Here is a 19917-nt window from a genome sequence, read left to right on the forward strand (position 1 = left end):
CCTCGCTATAACGCGGTTCACCTTTCACCTCGCTGTTTCGCAGATTTTTTTAGTGCAAGTTTGCATGCTTTTCTTTTTTACATCACATTGTGTCCTGCGTCCTGATCGCTGCAGACAATCTCCTCCGTGACGTCTCTCCTGTACAGTACAGAATCGCTGCATCGATCGTTAGCAGTGTGACTCTGAAGTGGAGTGCTGTATGTCCACGATGTCCACGAAACGTTTTGCACCGTCAAAAAATAAAATTGGCTATTTGATTTCACCTATCGCTGGTTATTTTTAGAACATAACACCCGCGATAAACGAGGGACAGCTGAGAAATATAACATTTGAATCCCTTTTCTCTTTTGCTCTGAGGCACGGGGGAAAAATATCGACAAGTCGATGAACATCATTTACATATTGGGTAAATGCCCAAGACATCTATAGAAATGTAAATCGCCGCTTGATTCATTCATTTGCTTAACTTGTTTTGGACCATAAACCAGGCGCGAATCCGATTGTTCAGTCTGACGTCACTATCCGTGTCTGGGCCTAAACTCTGCTGCAGGTCCATATATCAAATGATCACTGTGGCATTACTGAGAGTTAAAACACTGTTTTAAGTCTTTCATCTTTAATAAAATGATCAGCGTTCTGCTCTACCAGGTGTAACAACTGAGTTTAACATCCAGGCATCCATGAAAACGGAATTTATGGCATTTAACGGAGTTAGAAGTTAGCAGGAAGTTAGCTCGCTAGCTTCCATCTAAATACAATATAGCATGTCCTGACTGCAGCGGTTTGGAAACAAATTAAAACGTACAGCTCTGTTATCACTTCCAGCATAAATGAAGACAGAAAACTAAACAGCAGTGACGTTTGTAGGGTTACTGAAGTTTGGCTAGCTGGTATATAATGATGTGCTACGAGACCGCTAGTGACACAGCTATGTTAGCATAATATAAACAAGCTAACTTTTTTCCCACTCGATAAAAGTTAACGTGAGGGTTCTCAGTGGTCAGGAACAAATGTAATCGCATGGCAGGATGCTGTAAAAGGACCAAACTTCAGCCAGGAGAACAACTGAGATAATCCATCCACAATACGAGGTTAGTCATTCATATACTGCTGCATGGGCTTGGGCTGTAGTTACATCCTAAGGTTTTAAAAACTGAGCTTAAATAAATGATTAGCGGTATCAAAAGCCGAGGGAGGTCAACGGTGATCACTGACTTTTTTTAGGAGCTTTTTGAGATTAAATAGAAGAAAATACAAAGCATTAAACATGTTAACAACACAAAAGCCATATTAAATGCAGACTACTTTAGGCCCGGAAGTAGGATTCGTCACGTCATCACTTAATAATCGGATAGGACATCGGAAACAAAGCTCCCCACAGGAGTTTCCGCACCGGAAGTAGCTAAGAAGCAAAACTGAACACACTGACATAAGACAGGGACCTTCAAAGTAAAACAGGAAACAAGAGACAATTCACAAGACACAGACTAGACACTGAACTAAAAGGGACACATAGAAACATACACTGACAAAACTCAGACCCGATACTGACACAGAACCAAAACCTAGGAACAAACAAAGACATCAAGAAATCAAAGATTAACAATACAAAACAGAAAACGCAGGTCACCGACCCAGGACCATGACATATAGTATCTTTGGGCAGAAGTTTTTGCTTAATCTGAAAATACACACACACACACAGCAAATGTAAAGAGAGAGGCAAACCCAGGCCTGTGGGCTGTAATATGAGAGCTTATCAATCTTAGCTTATTAAAACTGCTTATGAGAGTGACAGTCAAAGCCAAGGCCTGCCACTAAGCACGCTCTGCTTTATTTCTGTTTTCTTATCTTTTAGCCTAGTCCTCATTTAAAGACAAATATCATAGTGGTTTTCAAAATTAAAAACTCTATAAGCATTATGTTGACACCTGTACAGAGTTCCAGATGTTGGAGGCTTAAACACTGTATTGTGATTTTGATATTTTGCTATCTGTACTGTATTATGTTTTATATTTAAAGCATTTAGAACAAAAGCAAAGCTGATTACTTAAGGATGTCTGTCAACTACTAGAATCCTGCTGTAATTTTTTTATTCCATTATAGTTGAAATGGGTCAGTAGCTGAAGAAAAACAATTCAAACCAAGCACATCACTCTATTCAGCATTTCTTCAAGTACTTCAAAGCTGGAGGCTCAGTGAAGTTTTCATACACGTTCTCTTTACAGCAGCAGATTACAACCGCCAGGCTGCTGATAATCCCTCCCCCAACTCTTCCTTCAGGCAACAGAAAACTGGGCCTCTGTACCAATGGAAGGATTGATGGCTGCCTGGGGGCAGGTGTGGTCTGGTGTAAGATGACCAGTGCTCAAAACTTCCCCTCTTGGCCTCTTTCATGTCCAGAATAATCTATGTTAGGTGGAAACCCTGGAGTCATTCGCAAAAATATTCAGCTTCTGGTTTCAACTCCAAATACTAGAAGCTACGTTTATATTCAGATAAATTGCTTTCTGATCAATGTTTATGAGCAGTGTGGTAATATATTTAATGTAGGAATGAAAACACTTACAGTACAAACTGCATTAGTGCAAAACACCCTAATAATAAACCACTCAAAGACTCAAAAACAGAAGCACTCCAGGCTAAAGTAGGATGCAAGTCTTGGTGAAATCAGATTCATTATTTTGTGCTTCATCCTGCATTGAAATAAACCCAACAGTCATATGACCTGCTGTGACCAAGCACAGCAGGTCAGTGGGAAGGAAAAACTCCCTTTTAACAGGAAGAAACCTCTGGAACAACCAGGCTCAGGGAGGGGCGGGGCCATCTGCTGCGACCGGTTGGAGTTGAGGCAAGTGTGTGTGAAAAGGAGTGAAACTGCCTCAAACTTTGAGTTTGGCCCTTCATGCATTGCATCAAGTACTCAATATGAGCTCTTCAGAAAAATAGGTTAGTTCTCATTTAGCAACAAACTTCTGGGTGTTTCAAATAGTTCAAAACTTAAAGAATTGGATTTCAACAAGAACTATTTACCAGATTTGATTATAAAGGGAACTACAGTATGATTACATTTGCACTGTGTAAAATGTAAAAAGAGCAAACAGAAAACAGAATGCAACGATTTGTACTTGTCTTAAACCAGTGTTTTATTCACAATAAAGCTTTGAAACACATCAAATGTTTAGACTGTATCATTTTATTTTTAGCATTTGACTTTTTTTTTTTTTACAGACATCTTATTTCATTTAAAAAACATTAGCTTATTTTGAATTTGAAAAATGTTGGGACAGGGCCATCAAAAGATACATAGAGTTAACCAATAGAGGTTCAGTAACATGACCGGGTATAACACGAGCATCTTAGAAAGGAGGAAATAAAGATGGGCAGATGCTCACCAATCTACACAACACTGTGTCTACAATTTGTAGAATCTATGTCAATTCCTCACTTGCTGGAGGTTCAGATCAATTCAATTCATCATTTTTTTTAAATGAATATATTAAAATAGTTTTTAAAATAGTGTATTTTCTCAATTTAAACAAATGAAGTTTTCTGTGTTCTATTGTGGATAAAATATGGAGTTATGTGATTTGCACATCATTGCATTCTCTGTTTATTTACATATTTGTCACGGATTGCCGGGGCAAGCCGTGTGTGAGTTATTAAGGACCCAAGATGCAGACTGCTACGGAAGCGAGCGAGCTTTATTAACATAAAGGAGAAACAAACAGGAACGAGGTGGATGAAAACCACAACCTAAGAGTAACCTAAACTGGGAAAAGCTAAGCAAAAACAAACCTGAAACCTTGAAACCGTGAGACATGAAACAGAGATGCAGGGAGACCAACGTGGGGAGAATGCACAGGAAGATGGTGGGGAACAACACAGACGAACCAGCAACGAGGACGAGGGAACACACACTATAAATACACACACCAGTAATCAGGGGATGGGAAACAGGAGGGAAACACACCTGGGAGACATCACAGCTGACGAGGCAGGGGAAACGTAAACAAAACGCACTGACATCAGACAGAGACCTTCAAAGTAAAACAGGAAACACATACACGTAATGACACAGACTCAGAGACGCGGACTAAACACAGAGACCTTACTACACTAAAGGGGATACACAAGCAGGGATGACACCAAACAGAGGGAACACAACTAAACCCTGGGGAACCCAAAACAACAGTCATAGTACAAAAAACTAAAAGTACACAACCGAAAACGCTAGTGGTGGGCGGATCGATCCAAATACCGATAGTATCGATCCCAAGTCGGCATCGGTATCGGATCAATACTAGCCTGGTGAGATCGATTCTTTACTTTGAGTTCTGCTTGTTTGCTATGCTGTGCTTTCGGCAAAAACGAAACAACCAGATCGCTGGACTCGCCGCTCCTGTGTCAGCGGAGAGCAGGCACACTTTGCTCCCCCTCCCCCATTCTTATGTTTCGGTGTTGCGCTGACACGTCACGTGACTTAGACACTTTGGGGGTTGTTAAGTTGCTTACATATTAATTATATATTTTGTTTTTGTGGTTGAGAATTTTAATTGTAATTTTTGTATTATAGTTTATCAACAGTATTTGTTTTAATTTGCTTACTGGTTTGCGTGCACTTAAGATAAAAAAAAAAAAAAAAAGATTGCCACCACGGCAGACTCGACGGCATTTTCATGCTTCGCAGCATCATTTATTCTTACAATAATCACACGGTTGCTGTAACAGTACATTCAACGGCTGCAGCTCTCCCGCTGGCAGCCGTACACATCACCACCACCAAACCTGCAGCGACATCGCAGAACACGCCCTGCCACATACCCCCATCGCCCGCTTCACCCCACCCCGCGAGCAGGCGAGGGAATCGGCCCGGACCATCGGCGCCCCATGCCCCAGCCCAGCGACGGGGAAGGTCCACTCTGGCGGTTGCCCACGCCTCCAGCGGAAGCCCCGGAGCTGGCCTGATGGCCACCCATATGGCAAGCAGTGGTGGCGCAGCAGGCAGGGAAGTGAGCTGGGGCTCACAGGCAGCTGGGCAGACGGCCTGCGTGCCGAAGCGGACAGCATGCCGCCCTCAGGCGTGGCAGGACCCCTGCGCACCTCGACCTCCGTCTCCAGCTTGGCAGGTCCCGCTGGCGCGCCAGCCTCCGGCTCACCCCGAGCCGCGCGCTGTCCACCCTTACAGTGATCACACGGTTGCTGTAACAGTAGCCTACATTCAACAGCTGCAGCCCTCCTGCTGCCAGCTGTACACATCAACACCAAAAACAACAACAGCACAAGCAGCGCACAGGTTTTAAGCCAGCGAGGCATCATTGTAGATGCAGTGAAGGTGAGTCCATCTCACCTGCAGCGGCATCGCAGACCGCGACCTGCCACAATAATACATTTTTTATAATTTAATTATAAATAAATTATTTCTCCTAATTATGTCCTGGGTTTTAACTAATTAATAATACCAAAGGAAACATCACAAAAAACACTTAAGGTCATGAAAATTAATTGCGATTTAGCAATTCAATGAGGCATCCACCTTATTTATTGAAAAGTATCGTATCGGTATTGGTATCGGCGATACTGGCCCGTATTTATGGGTATCGAATCGATACCAAAATATGCAGTATCGCACACCACTAGAAAACACTGGGTCAGAGACCCAGGACCATGACAATATTACACTCATCCCAACATGCATCCCTCTTGATCATAAAGCCCTCAATGCAACACAGAGTTAGAGGTCATATTCCTAAAACATGATTTAGGACCATGAAATGCAAGGGAAAGTCCCGTATATATCCCGTAGATGGATGGGCAGGCAGGTAGTCATGTGATATGGTAAGAAATGCTCCATAGTTGATGACTTTGGTCATGAAGTACCTGCATGATGCTGTAAACATTTCAGCTCTGAAGGAATGACTGAAGAAGTCACTTGGATGAGTGACAAAACGTTTCTCCCACAAAACGCTACGTCCAGATGAACAGAATCAACTTTTGGAGATTTCAGCTCTTCCTTTTACACAAATACATTAAGAATGTGAAAAGTTAAGTAAAAATATAAAAGTCACCCTGGAATTAGAGATGGCTCATGCCTTCTGATCCTCAGGCCCAGTATATTGTTTTGCCATGATGTTTCTTTAAATAGCCACAACAGATTAGCAGTTAAGCTTTTCAAATGACAGCTAATGGCTCTATTTCTCATATGACCAACGTCTTTCTGTTCAATACAAGTTTCAGCTGCACTTGGATTTTTTTTTCCTTGAACTTAGCCGCTAATTAACATGCACACTATGATTTTACTGTTCCAGTTAACAATTTGCAATTTATTTCATCTACTTAATAATATTGTGCTATGCTAAACTAAAGCCGATGACACTCTTAAGCAGAACAGCTAAAAATTCTGTCCTTGCATAATAATCGGGATCATCTTTATATAAAGTTAGTGAATTGTAGAAGTACGTTAATGTTGAAGTGATATGTGATCATTGTGTACTTTGTGAGAAAGAACAATTTTTTATTCACACAATGTCAGGGACCTTGTGATTTTTTTCCCCTCAGTGTCTCATCATCCTTTCGTCATCGCAGCACTTTTACCACCACTGGTTTTGTCCATGGTGCAAGAGCAGAAAGGTCATGGCCGCGATATCCCACTGAAACTCTGTGTGTGGGAGCTGTGCTCGGCCATATTTTCACTCTGTTGGCCTCTTTTCACACAATAGCAACGCAGTGTTACCCTCACCGCTATAGAAATGTCAGAGCACCTTCTCCACATGTGTGGGTGAACTGAGGAAGAGTATGTGTGAAAAGATGTGTGAACAAGAGACGCTGAGAGATGGAGTGTTCACTTCCAAACAAGACAGCAGCAAAGAGGAGGATGAAAAGTGTGAGACAAACTGGTACCAGGCAGTTAATGTTATTTCTCCAACGTTATACGGTATTTAAACTCCTTAATTACTTAGTCAATGAACTCCCCTGAGGACTTTGTACTTTAAAATGTAAAAATGCAGCCTTTTGGTGAACCCGCACTTTCTCTCATGTTGCATCATTATTTCCATCCTTGGACAACACAATGTAGCTCTATGTCTGTGAAGGTTCTCAGTCATCCAGGTCATCGTAGTCAAAGGAGCTTGCAAAGAAAAGCGTCTGGACTTCTTTAAGTCAGGCGATTAGAGGATCATCAGGGGGTCCTTTTGTCCCTCTGTGGGGGGATACTCCCACTAGGTTTAAATCTGGGACTCCCCACCATTTGACCTTAGAACTGAAGAAGCTTCTCGGATGAGAGGTGAAACGTCTTCAAGCAACTTAAAGAAGTCCAGACACTTTTCTTTGCAAGCTCCTTTGACTACAATGTAGCTCTGTTTCTCCAGGACTCACTTAAGTGTATACCGTAATGTTTGTGAATCTATTTACTTATTAAATCGAGGAGAATAACGAACTGTTTCAATACTGCTCTCAGTGCGTTTCTTAACCATTTCAAATGAGTTTTTGATCTTTCAGAATATGTTTCTAGTGAAAACTTTCATATAATTTGTCTTTCCCAGTGTGTAACAGCATATACCTGTACTGATTAATTATCAGAGCAATGGGAAAGTCCAAGCAACTCAGTGAAGATCTAAGGAGAACTGCAAGTTCACCTTACAAGTTTGTAAGGTTTCTTAGAGCTTTAACTTCAGATTCCAAGATCATACAAGTTCTTCATATGTGTCACCACCGTGCTGAGATCGGGAAGCAGACCCAAACTGGGTAAGCATATTCAGGAACAAACCAAGAACCACCGACGCTAAAGGCACGTTTTGTAATTGTATAAGTGTAATAATTGTGATGGATTGGGCACTGCTGATACAGCAGCACCACTGTACACAAAGAAGCAAGTATTAAGCAAGCATTGGACAAGAGACTGAGATCAGAGCAGGCAGGATTTAGACAAGACAGATCATGTACAGACCACATCGCCACTCTGCGCATTATCATCGAGCAGTCTATCGAATGGCAGTCTCCCTTGTACACAACCTTCGTCGACTTTGAAAAAGCCTTCGACAGCGTCGACAGGGAGACAATGTGGAAACTGATGCAGCACTACGGAATCCCGCAGAAGCTCATCAACATCATCCAACAGCTTTATGAATCCTCGTCCTGCCAGATCATCCACAATGGAAAACTGACCAACCCCTTTGCAGTGAAAACCGGAGTGAGGCAAGGCTGCATGATGTCAGCGACAATCTTCCTGATTGTCATGGACTGGATCATGAGAAGAACCACAGAGGGCAGCAACACCGGTATCCAGTGGACCCTCACCAAACAGCTGGAGGACCTGGATTTTGCAGACGACATCAGCCTTCTGTCTCATAAGCAGCAACATGCACAGTCCAAGCTTACCCAGCTCGCTGAGGAGGCAGAAAAGATCGGCCTGAAGATCAATGTCAGAAAAACGAAGGTGATGTGGTTGAACAACCGACAAGAACATCCACTGCAGCTACAGGGAGAAGACTTGGTGGAAACCAACCGCTTCGTCTACCTAGGAAGCATAGTCAACAGCGACGGCAGCGCAGATGAAGACGTTAGGAGCCGGATCAACAAAGCAAGGCTTGCGTTCAACACCCTGCGACCCATCTGGAACTCCAAAGCCTTATCTCAGCACAGCAAGATCTGCATCTTCAACAGCAATGTGAAAGCAGTCCTTCTGTATGGGTCCGAGACGTGGCGGGTGACCAAGACCACTACCAGCAAGATACAGATTTTCATCAACAAGTGCTTGAGACACATCCTCAACATCAGATGGCCTGAGAAGATCTCAAACACAGACCTGTGGAAGAGAACCAGTCAGAACCCGGTCGGTCAAGACATCAAGAAGAGAAAATGGGGCTGGATAGGCCAAACACTTCGAAAACCACTCGACAACGTCGCAAGGCAAGCACTGGACTAGAACCCACAAGGGAAAAGGAAAGTGGGGAGACCCAAACAGACGTGGAGAAGATCTGTCGAGAGCGAAGTGAAAGCCGTCAGAATGACGTGGACCCAGCTAAAGAGAGCAGCCCAGAACAGAGTCCGTTGGCGTGGTGTTGTTGCGGACCTATGCTCCCCCAGGAGTCAACAGGAAAATTGATTGAAAATGAAAAAATAACTCAAATTTCAGATATTTGAGGTTGTGCTGAAAATAATGATACCAAATAAGGCAAGAAAAACATATTTTAAAGGTGAAATATACAGGTAAAATCAAAAGTAGTCAGAAACGGCCAATTATAGCCTGGACCCCAGAGGGTTAATTACTGGAAGGTCTTCTATAAGCAGTCTTATAAGAATGGGGTCTAATACACATGTTTATGATTTAAAGTAGATTATTGATGTTAACTCAGAAATATTAAATAATGATAATGGATTGCATGTATATTATATTAATCACAGAGAGAAAGAGCCTAAATAATAATCAGTAGTTGTAATGAAACTAGTTGTATGCAATGATTTTTCTTTAAAAATCACACTCTAACTCTAAGCCTTGTACTGATATCTACAGATACTGGGGAAATTGCGATTCACCATTCTTACAGCCCACACTGCCCTCATATCTTCCTTTTTTGTTTCATATACCAAAGACAGGTAAGTGCAGGCTGCTGACCAGGGCTGGTTCCCATTCTTATGTTCAGTGCAGTGCATCATTCATCGCCCGGCCTGGCATCATTGCTGACTGCTCCATTTCCCAAAGTCCAGTCAAGCTGCAGCGATCTCAACATTTGCAGTTGCGTATAATCTGTCAGAAACTGTGCTTTTGTGCGGTCTGTAACACTTGCTAGCAGCTTTATGTTTTTCTGTGTCTGCCTCCCACATACTGTTCTCTGTACTCGTACTGATACTCGTAGCTTGAAGCGGTGTTGATTTTGTGTAATGAGCTACTGGTGCTGCTGCCTGGAAACTGGGCCAGGCTTCGTTTTCACTGCTGCTCACTTACACACAAATGTTTTTTTGGGGTGTGGAGATTGTTGCTGCTGTTGTATCAGTGTGTGTAGGCAGCATAGCTGGTAGATTAGATGACCGCAGAGCTCCGTAGGAATTTCTTGGGTTTAGTTTTTGATTTACCAACAGCGCCAGGAAAAGTTTTTCTTTGCAAATTTCCCTCTTTTGTTAAATTTCATCACGAAGCATGTTTTTTTCTTTTACATGACTTGGCAGTAACAATAATTCCTAAAGCATAATCCCTGACTTTTTCCTGATTTTCCAACAGCCTCATGAACAGAAACTCTATGAGATCTAAGACATCATCAGTAATGAACCCAGCCTTACCGCAATCCTACACAGTCAGAACATGTAACACCTAGTGACGTGCGAATCATGAACGAATCATTCAATACTCGAGAATCACTTTACTGACTCGTGAATCATGATTCACAAGCCCAACTGACTCACTGACTCATCCCTGTTGCTGTTAGCAAACTAATTTCATTAGTAGAAATATATCTAGCTTATAATTAAAATTGTGTGGAAAAAAACAAGAGCCAGTTTCTTAACAAAAACATTTCTGCTCTGAACTAGACGAAAAAACCCTGAGTAGAAGCTCACATCAAGACAATAGCTCCTTGGTTCACAGTAGCATCGCTCTGCTAACATGCTAACAGCACATTTGAGTTACTCACCCCCTCCCGCTGGCTCACAGTTTCTTCTTCTTCTTGGTTGGCAACCAATGTTAAGGAGCATTACCGCCCCCTGGCTCACAGCTCAGTGGACATTTAGATGAGAAAATATATATTTGACACATTTGAGGAAAATACTAATAAAATGAAATAAAAATAAATAAAATAAATGTTCCCTTTGCTCTTTTTTGCTCTATAAAAATAGTTGTTTTTCCTTTTCAATCACTCATCTTAGCAGTAGGATTTACATGAAAAGAGAAACAAATAAAGTTTGAGTGAAAATGTAAATTTTTTGCACTCTCTGGTCAACTGACTCAGTGACTCAAAGGACTCAAAAAACCCGATTCACTTTGGTGAGTGACTCATTAAAACTCGATTCAGTAAAAAGAATCGAATTTACCATCACTAGTAACACCTAGCTCTATGCAGCTCATCAGTTGGAGATTAACTTTGTGAACTCTAAATCAATACCCGACCCTGAAGCCTTTAAAATACGCATTTTCTTTTACTCAAATTTCCTGGGCAATTGAAGCAAAGGGGGAAAAATAAATAACTTATTTACATCAAAACACCTATTTACATGTTTGCTTTTCTCCAAAACTTGGACTGGGCTCGTCACAGATTATAACTTACACATCAGGAGGTAATAGGTCAAAATTCAAGTCAAAGTCACGTCCACGTGTACTGCTAATCAAAAACATATAACTTACAATAATAGAGGGGAGAAAAACTGACTAGATATAGTTTTTTAATGCAATCTTTGTCTCTCCGGAGAGAAATAACTATCAGTCAGCACAAACGCTGATGAGAGTCGGTTTCTGCCACACTAGTCATTTGTTGCAATTTGCTGCTCTTTGAGGGTTTTTAAATGAGTCTTTGAGAACAAAAATAGCTGCCATTAGCTCCTGACTGTTGGTTGATTGAGAGACATTAGCTGTTGCCTGCGGAACCGCCTGGCAGAGAGAATGAAAACACATAAATCCTTCAGAGGAAGGCTTGTCAAACCCTCATGAAAATCTTTTATCACAAAAACAGGAAGGCTCCAGCAGCACTGTGTTACAGTTGGCAGAGCACGGTTTAAAATTAAATTTGGTGACACGAGTAATATGATACAGCGTTTCCCATTTTGGAGTTTCTGCTTTTCTTTGTCTCCTTTAAAGGTCAGCGGTGTCAAGAAAGTTTGGGCAAGAGTGCAAACTTGTGAATTTGAAAGCTTTTACCTTGCCGGCAACAGCTCTGGGAACTTTAATAATATCCAGGAAATTCTAGCAGAACATTGTGATTAATGTTTTCACAGCAGGGTCAAAATCATCTCATTTACAAAAACACAGAGCAAAACATTGACTTCATTTATTGCTTCCTGTCATCTAAATGCTCTGTCTTAATGGCAACAAATTAGTCAAAACATTATGAGGAAATTATTTTCTTTTCTTTTACTTTACTCTCATTTACTGCTCATTTTTTTTATTAGTTATCTAAGCAGCAGTAATAACTATTAGCTTTAAAGACATTATGTCTGCTGAGCTTCCAAAGTTTCAAAAAGTCACTTTCTGTTTCACAAATTGCAACCTTGTTTCATAATTTGTTGGTCGTCTCTGCTGGTTTTGCAGGTGGAAATGTGATTTTAAAATGTTTTTATAAAGCTTTATTCTCCTGTTTCAGATCTCGTCCTGAATATTATTCCGCCTCTGCCTTCACATTCATTATAGTTACATTTTCAGACTGAAGTATGTCCGAAGAGCCGAAAGACTCAAACAATGTACTGTAGTGTATTTAATCCCCACCTGCAAAATCCTTATGAAATGATGTGATGATGTAATGGTTATTTACAGACATATGTCTAACATAGAGTCATATTTATATTATTTGTCTACAAAAACAAGACACGTGCCTAGAGGTAGGAATCAAGAACCGGTTCTTATAGAGGACCAGTTCCCAGTAGTTCATTTCCTTGGAACTGCAACACGTTCTCACTCCCAAAGCGTAACATCTTACGCTAGGTGACAAAAAGTCAACATATTACGTTTTCGGGCCCCCATCACGTTCCTAAATGACGAGCTCAGAAAAATGAGGACATATGAGAACCGTTTGCACTCAATCTACACATGTTCGTTCACTTTCTTAAAATCGCTTGGGAAAACACTAGCTAACGTCATTAAAGTGCTGGTTAAGATTAGGAATAAGGTTAGGGTTAGGGCTGGAATACATGGCTGGAACGTCTATTACTGCGGGAGCGTCATTCCACTGGATTTCATCCATAACCTGGCACGTACCATAACAACACAGAAGGTCATCTTTCATGTTCCTCAGGAACGCTGCGGAACGTGACAAAACGACGGGATGTTACGCCTCAGGAGTGAGAACGGTCTCGGAATTGTTAGTCTGCTTGGATATTGATTATGCTTATTGGTTCCACTTGCACTTGGGGTCAGCTGATTTTAGTTTGTGTGCTGGAGGAGAATAGTGGCACAATCTAAAGTGTGGACATTTTATTTATATTTTATTGCACAAAAGAATGAGAGCATGATGGTAAAGTGCAAACTGCATTCAGGAAAGAAATAACTGTATTGTACCGCTAATCTATAACTTTGATTCTTTGAAAGCACCTGCAGGATAGCATGCTAGCTCTAAGCTAGCCAAGAAGCCAGAGTGATGTTAAATCTGAGTGAATGTGGACCTCACCCCAGCAGCCAGAGCCTGAACTTTAACAGGTAACAAACTGATGAGCAGTCAGCCTCCGTTTCTACCTGTTTATGTGTCTAAAGTAGAATCACTGTGGCTCTTTGTGCTAGTTTTCATCCTTGTTTTGTGTTTTTGGCTTTGTGTTCATAAATAAATACTCGGAAAAAGATTGGCTGTATGTCTTCATGGGGACAGGGATGTGTGTTGGTGTGTGGGGCCCATAGGTTTATGTTCTTAAATGGTAATTATGAGACAAAGCGTTTCAGATCATTTTATGGAGAAATGCAAAAGTAATGCGAAGAGTAGTATAACGTATTACTTTCTTCTGGGAGTAAAGTGTTCATGTACATGTAGTAATTACTGTTTATGAGCCCAACACTGATCACATGTTCAGTGCATGGAGGAAGGGCAGCAGCCAAACACTGATGTCCGTTAAGTATGCCACAGAAACTTTAAGATCACTCAAAGCTGTGACACTTGCAACCCTGTTTTTGTCTCTCTGTCATTAAATTGCAAAACCCACTGCACCCCACTGCAGAACACAGCACATTAAATCCCCTCTCTGGAGGTTGTCAGAAGGCATTTTGGAAAATGCGGGAAATGACTAAGTGAAGTGGAAGCACATGATGCAGACAGAGGTAAAATGAATCCATCTTTGAAAAGTTAATGACATCACTCCATCATAAAAAGGAAATGCAGGAACACTTGGGGAACATCAGCAACCATGCAGCTGACAAAGGTCTGAAAAAACGTCTGTTGACCCAGACTCATAGCAGCCGGACACCGCTGCAGAGAACTACATTACAGTGTTGATTTGTCGTGGTGGACCTGTATCTAGACAGCATGTCCACTGAGATGGTAATGCACTGGCTGGTGAATCAATGTTCTTTTATAGCTACTAACAACCTCCAGCAGCTCGAGTCTGTAGGAGACACACTGCTGCCTTCGTTTCTTTTCTCAAAGAACAAAAACAGAGTTAAAAAACGATTCTGTTGAAAATCACAAAGGAAAACAGGATGCTAGTGATTACAGCTGATAATAATCTCAAACATCTATATATATACACTGTGTATATAGATGTAACAACCAATAGCTACACACTGCAGTGTTATCCTGGACTATTTATATCATATTTTATTTCTCCAGTTTATTTCCACTGGGACGGCTTTATACAGAAGATTAAGCAGACGCAGCAAAACAGCTTTTATTTAACAGTGAGCGTATGTGAAGTAAAGGGTCATTGCAGATACATTTTCATAAACCAGGTGATGACATAATTTCCAGTACAGGTAAGGGTTATTGACAAAAATGTTTGAGGCAATTTTTCATTCATCAGATATACACAGTAATACGTTTTCTGCAAACCATAAAACTACAAATGAAGAACTTGACAGTCGTGCTAAAAGGTGTGCACTGACATGTCCTTGCTGGATTTTGGTGCACTCTTCTCTTCTTAATGACTAATACTTTTTAATGAGTTTGTGCAGCAGATCTTGTTCTTGCCAGTGTCCGGCAGCCTCGCCTCTGTCAGTGCGCCCCAGGGCGGCTGTGGCTACACTGTAGCTTGCCATCACCAGTGTGTGAATGTGTGGATGATCTGTAAACTGAAGTTAAAGGTCTGTGATGGTTTGGAACTCAGTTTCCCAATCATGAACGCCAAAATGCTTTTGATAAGGAAGCATTTCTACATGACAGTGATCCCACGTGCTGATGCAGTAAAAGGATAGCAGTATCAGTCATGGCTTGGCCTCCCCTCAACATTACTGAAGCAGGGTGGCAGAGGATGGAACAGAAGGCAGCCTAAGAGAGTTCAAGCTGTGTTGGAGAATAAATGTGGTCATACAAAATATTGCCTTGCAAGCTTGTGAGACTTATAAAAACTGTTTCTGCCTAATAAACTGTATTTTCACCAACCCTGAATCCAGCAAAACAGCCCCAGACCATCATATGTCCTCCTCCAGTCCTGGCAGTTGATGTCACACACTGTGGAACCATCCTTTGCCTACTCGACGGCGTACAAAGATCCTGTGTGATGATTCATCAGTCCATAATACCTTTTCCAGTCTTCTGTAGTCCAGTGGCGGTGTTTCATGGTCCAGGCAAACCTCTGTCTTATTCTGACATCTGGCTTTCATGCTGCAACTTGTCCTGTCAAACCCACAGCTCGAAGTCTTCTCTTCACAGTTGAATCTTCACAGCTGAGACTTGCTTACTACGACCACTATTAAGGTCGAAGCTGTTGTCCTGTGAGCCACCTATCAGACAAGCTGTTAACTCTCAGAAACGTGTCCTCTGGTTCAGTCGTGTCTTTGGGTCTGCAGACCTCTTCCTGTCACAGTTTGTTTCTGAGCCTTTGGATGGTGAAGGAAACTGTACTCACTGACACCTTGACTTTCTTTGCAGCCTCTCTGTAGGACAGAACTACATTTTTAAGTGTTATGATGATCTGTCTCTCTTCCACTGTTAATTGCCTTGTTCTCAACATTTTTGTACCAACACACTACTTTCAGCAGTACAATACTGTTCAGCTGATGCACACGAGGGTCTGGTAACACCAGTGTGTGCCAACACTGCTTTTATGCAGACGGAGGGGGTTGGAAAAGTTGGAACAGCTGTAGGAATCAGTAGCAGCAGTTTTCAAGGCCTGATCAACCTCCATTGCTGCAGAACAGATTTAAATTGTTAACCGGTTTTGTTCCCTGAAAAAGGCCTTTTTTGTATAATTCATTATTTTTCAGTTTTGGGTAACCCTACTTTTTTTTCTTACTACTTTAAATATTTTTTATATTCCTCCCAAACCATAGAGACATGAAGGATGACTCTTGACTTAGCACTATATATAAAAAAAAAAAAACTATGATCAACAATATTGGTAAACCTACTGGTCAAGTGGTTTCTCACACCTGGTAAATCGACTGGTTATCATAGCACTTTTCTCATTTACTCAATATAAAGCAGTGTATAAACCTGTTGCATTCACCTGAGCACTGTTTTATCTAATATTCTCATTCCTATGGGTGTATCAGAGAGCAACCTGGGGTTCAATATCTTGCCCAGGGCATGCAAGCTGGAGTAGCCAAGGACTGAACCGCTAACTTTCCACAGATGATGTGCTGCACCTCCTGAGCTACAGCCACATGTACATGCTAAAACGAAACTGCTGGTGTACCTTTGCACTTGCCTGTTTTACCAAATTTGTCATGATAGCAGTGCGTGTCCTCTCTCCATGAAGATAGCACCAGTGTGTACGGCAGGCCGTCCTCGTGTCTGTTGTCGATCTCTTTTCCTTGATATTTGTTTATTATTTGTTATCTTTCTGGCACTATGCCACCCAGATGGTTATGCATTAATCACCTATGACCGGGATACTCTATTAAATCTTCGTTTCCCCCCCTATGCTAGGTTGGATCAAGGCTGGAATTTGGGAGACGCTACCTTTCCACGTATCATCTCTTCTACTGGTTCATACGGTTCCCCTCTCTGCTCCCCGCCTAAGAAGCGCTATAGGAAGCGGGGCAAACGGGGTGGGTTTCAGGTTCGCTTAAAGGCTTACCTTAAAGCATCAGCTGCAGCTAATTCCCTCACCACCGTGGGGATTATACGACTTCCATCCGCTCGGGATCCATCATCCTTCAGGCTGCTCAACCATCGCTGGATCTGTCCAGTCGGTAAACAAGCCTGTCCGGTTTCTCCGGTAGTCTCTCTGCCTGTTCGTGTTTGGATTGGGTCCCCCAGTGATGGTGTACGGCACAGGCATTTAAGCCAGTTAAGACGTGCTTCCAGCAGAGATAAGATGCTGATCTCTCAGATGGCTTTATTAAACGCAAGATCGCTGGTGAATAAAACCTTCATCTTAAATGACCTCTTCCTCACCTCTCAGTTTGATGCTCTGTTATTGACTGAAACTTGGATTCGTCCTCTTCCTTTTCAGAGCTACTACCTCCGGACTGTGTATTCTTCAGTTCACCGAGGCCCTCGGGAAGAGGTGGAGGCGTGGCCTCTGTTTTTATAAACAAACTTAAAGTTCGGCAACTGCCCTCTACTACCTATTCTAGTTTTGAGGTTCAACTATTGGAGCTTGCCGGACCCCCAACGATTCTATGTGCTGTGATTTATCGACCACCTAAATATAATAGGTCTTTTATTTGTGAATTTGCTGACTTCTTAGGTTCATTTTTATTAAGTTATGACCAAGCTCTTATCACTGGAGATTTTAACATACATATTTGTTGTGCTGATGACCCCCTAGCCAAGGATTTTCTTGCCCTAATTGACTCTTTTAACCTTACGCAGTGGGTCAGGGAACCAACTCATCTTAAAGGTCATACCTTGGATTTGGTCCTCTCATATGCTTTGGATATTTGTACTATGGACATTGATAATGCTGGTATTTCTGACCATTTTTTGGTCATGTTTGATGTTGAGCTATGTGCAATTGATTTAAATTCTAAAGGCTGTCATCGCCCTGTATGTATCATTAACTCTGAGACTGTGGCTAACTTCAATACGACCTTTCTAAACTTTGCCTTTTTTGATCCAGACTTCACTGATACAAACTGTTACACACCTCCATTGGTTGATGATTTTGCCAACAATATGCTATCCACCTGTTGTTCCATCTTAGATACTGTGGCCCCTATAAAGATGAAACGTCTCAGAACTTCTCATCAACCATGGCTAAATGACACTATACGAGCCTTACGTCGTGCCTGCCGTCAATCTGAAAGGATGTGGAAAAAAGACAGGTTTCAGATATCCTATGACATTCTTTGTAGGAGCCGCTTTCTCTACCAGAACTCCGTAAAGGCAGCTAAAGCAGCTTTGCTATCAGACATTAATGAGACTAATAGCCACAACCCCCGAATGTTATTCAAAATTTTTAATTCAGTGATAAATCCCTGTCCGGACTCTTTGAGCTCGGCCTCTCAGGCTCTCTGTGAGCAATTTCTTAATCATTTTAGTGGAAAAGTTTTATTACTGAAGGCTTCACACTCTCACTCTCTTGTGCTGAATCCTGTTCCGGTTTTAGGATGCATGTCCACCTTTTCTCACTTTGAGCTGTTATCACTCCCCACTCTTAAGGGAATAATTGAACAACTGAGAAACTCAAATTCTGTGCACGATATCCTTCCATCCCGAATTATCAAGGAAGGTTTTGAGGAAATTGGGCCTTGCATCTTATTCTTAATGAATTTATCATTGTTTGTGGGCTGTGTCCCGAGTGCCTTTAAACATGCGGCAGTGCACCCCGTTCTTAAAAAAAGTAATTTCGATCAGAAAGACCCTGCCAATTATAGGCCGTTTTTATCAAAAATTTTAGAGAAAGCCGTCTTTCTCCAAATACAGGCTTACTTAGTTGCAAATAATATCACTGACAAATACCAGTCTGGCTTTAAGCCACACCATAGCACTGAAACGGCCCTGCTAAGAGTCTATAATGATCTTCTTGGATTTGCTGCCGTTTTAGTTTTATTGGATCTGTCTTCAGCCTTTGACATGGTTGATCATAATATACTCTTGAGGAGGCTAGAGCATGTTGTAGGCATCAAGGGTTCTGCCCTTAACTGGTTTAATTCTTACCTCACAGATAGATCCTTCTCTGTTGTGATGGGAGGATACTCTTTCTCTGTTGCCCCTCTCTGCTGTGGTGTGCCCCAGGGGTCTGTATTGGGCCCTTTATTATTCTCTTTGTATATGCTACCCTTGGGCTCAATATTTGAAAAATACAATATTTCTTATCACTTTTACGCTGATGACATTCAAATCTATTGTCAACTGACTGATGATTTGTCAGCATCACTGAACTCCCTGTACGATTGCCTGAGAGAGGTTAAAGATTGGCTGTCAGAAAATTCTCTCGTTTTAAATGAGAAAAAAACTGAAGTTATGGTGTTCGACAACCATAATCCTCGAGACCAGCTTGTTGCCCTGCTGGGGCCCCTAGCTAACTCTCTCTGATTGTATGCGTAACCTGGGTGTCTATTTGGATAGCTCCAGATGATACTTGCTCGATAAGCAAATATCATCTGTAGTTAAATCTGTTGTTTTTTTTTTTAACTGCGCCAGATTTCTAAAGCTAAGCATTATATACCACACAGGGACCTGGAAAAACTTATCCACGCTTTTGTGACCTCCAGGTTAGATTATTGTAATTCTCTCTACTGTGGTCTCCAAGCCTTCTCTCTTCGAAGGCTGCAACTCGTTCAGAATGCTGCGGCTCGCCTTCTTACTGGAACTAGAAAATTTGACCCTATTACTCCGGCTCTTGTTGATCTGCACTGGTTACCAATCAAATATCGCATTGAGTTTAAAATCTTGCTACTCACTTTTAAAATCCTGAATAACATTGCGCCCAGCTACCTCACTGACCTCCTCAATTTGTACACTCCTTGTCGTGCGTTAAGATCAGCAGGTCAATTACTCCTGGCCCAACCTAAGTTTAGACTGAAGACCAGAGGCGATCGTGCCTTTGCTTCAGCTGCACCCAACCTTTGGAATAGCCTCCCTGCTTCTATTCGAGCCTTGGACTCTATCCAATCCTTTAAATCAAGATTAAAAGCATATGTATTTGACTTGGCTTTCCTGACCAGTTAATACCCTTTTAAATCTTTTA

This window comes from Simochromis diagramma, unplaced genomic scaffold, assembly GCF_900408965.1.
Source record: "Simochromis diagramma unplaced genomic scaffold, fSimDia1.1 OVJJ01000321.1, whole genome shotgun sequence".
NCBI lineage: Eukaryota > Metazoa > Chordata > Actinopteri > Cichliformes > Cichlidae > Simochromis > Simochromis diagramma.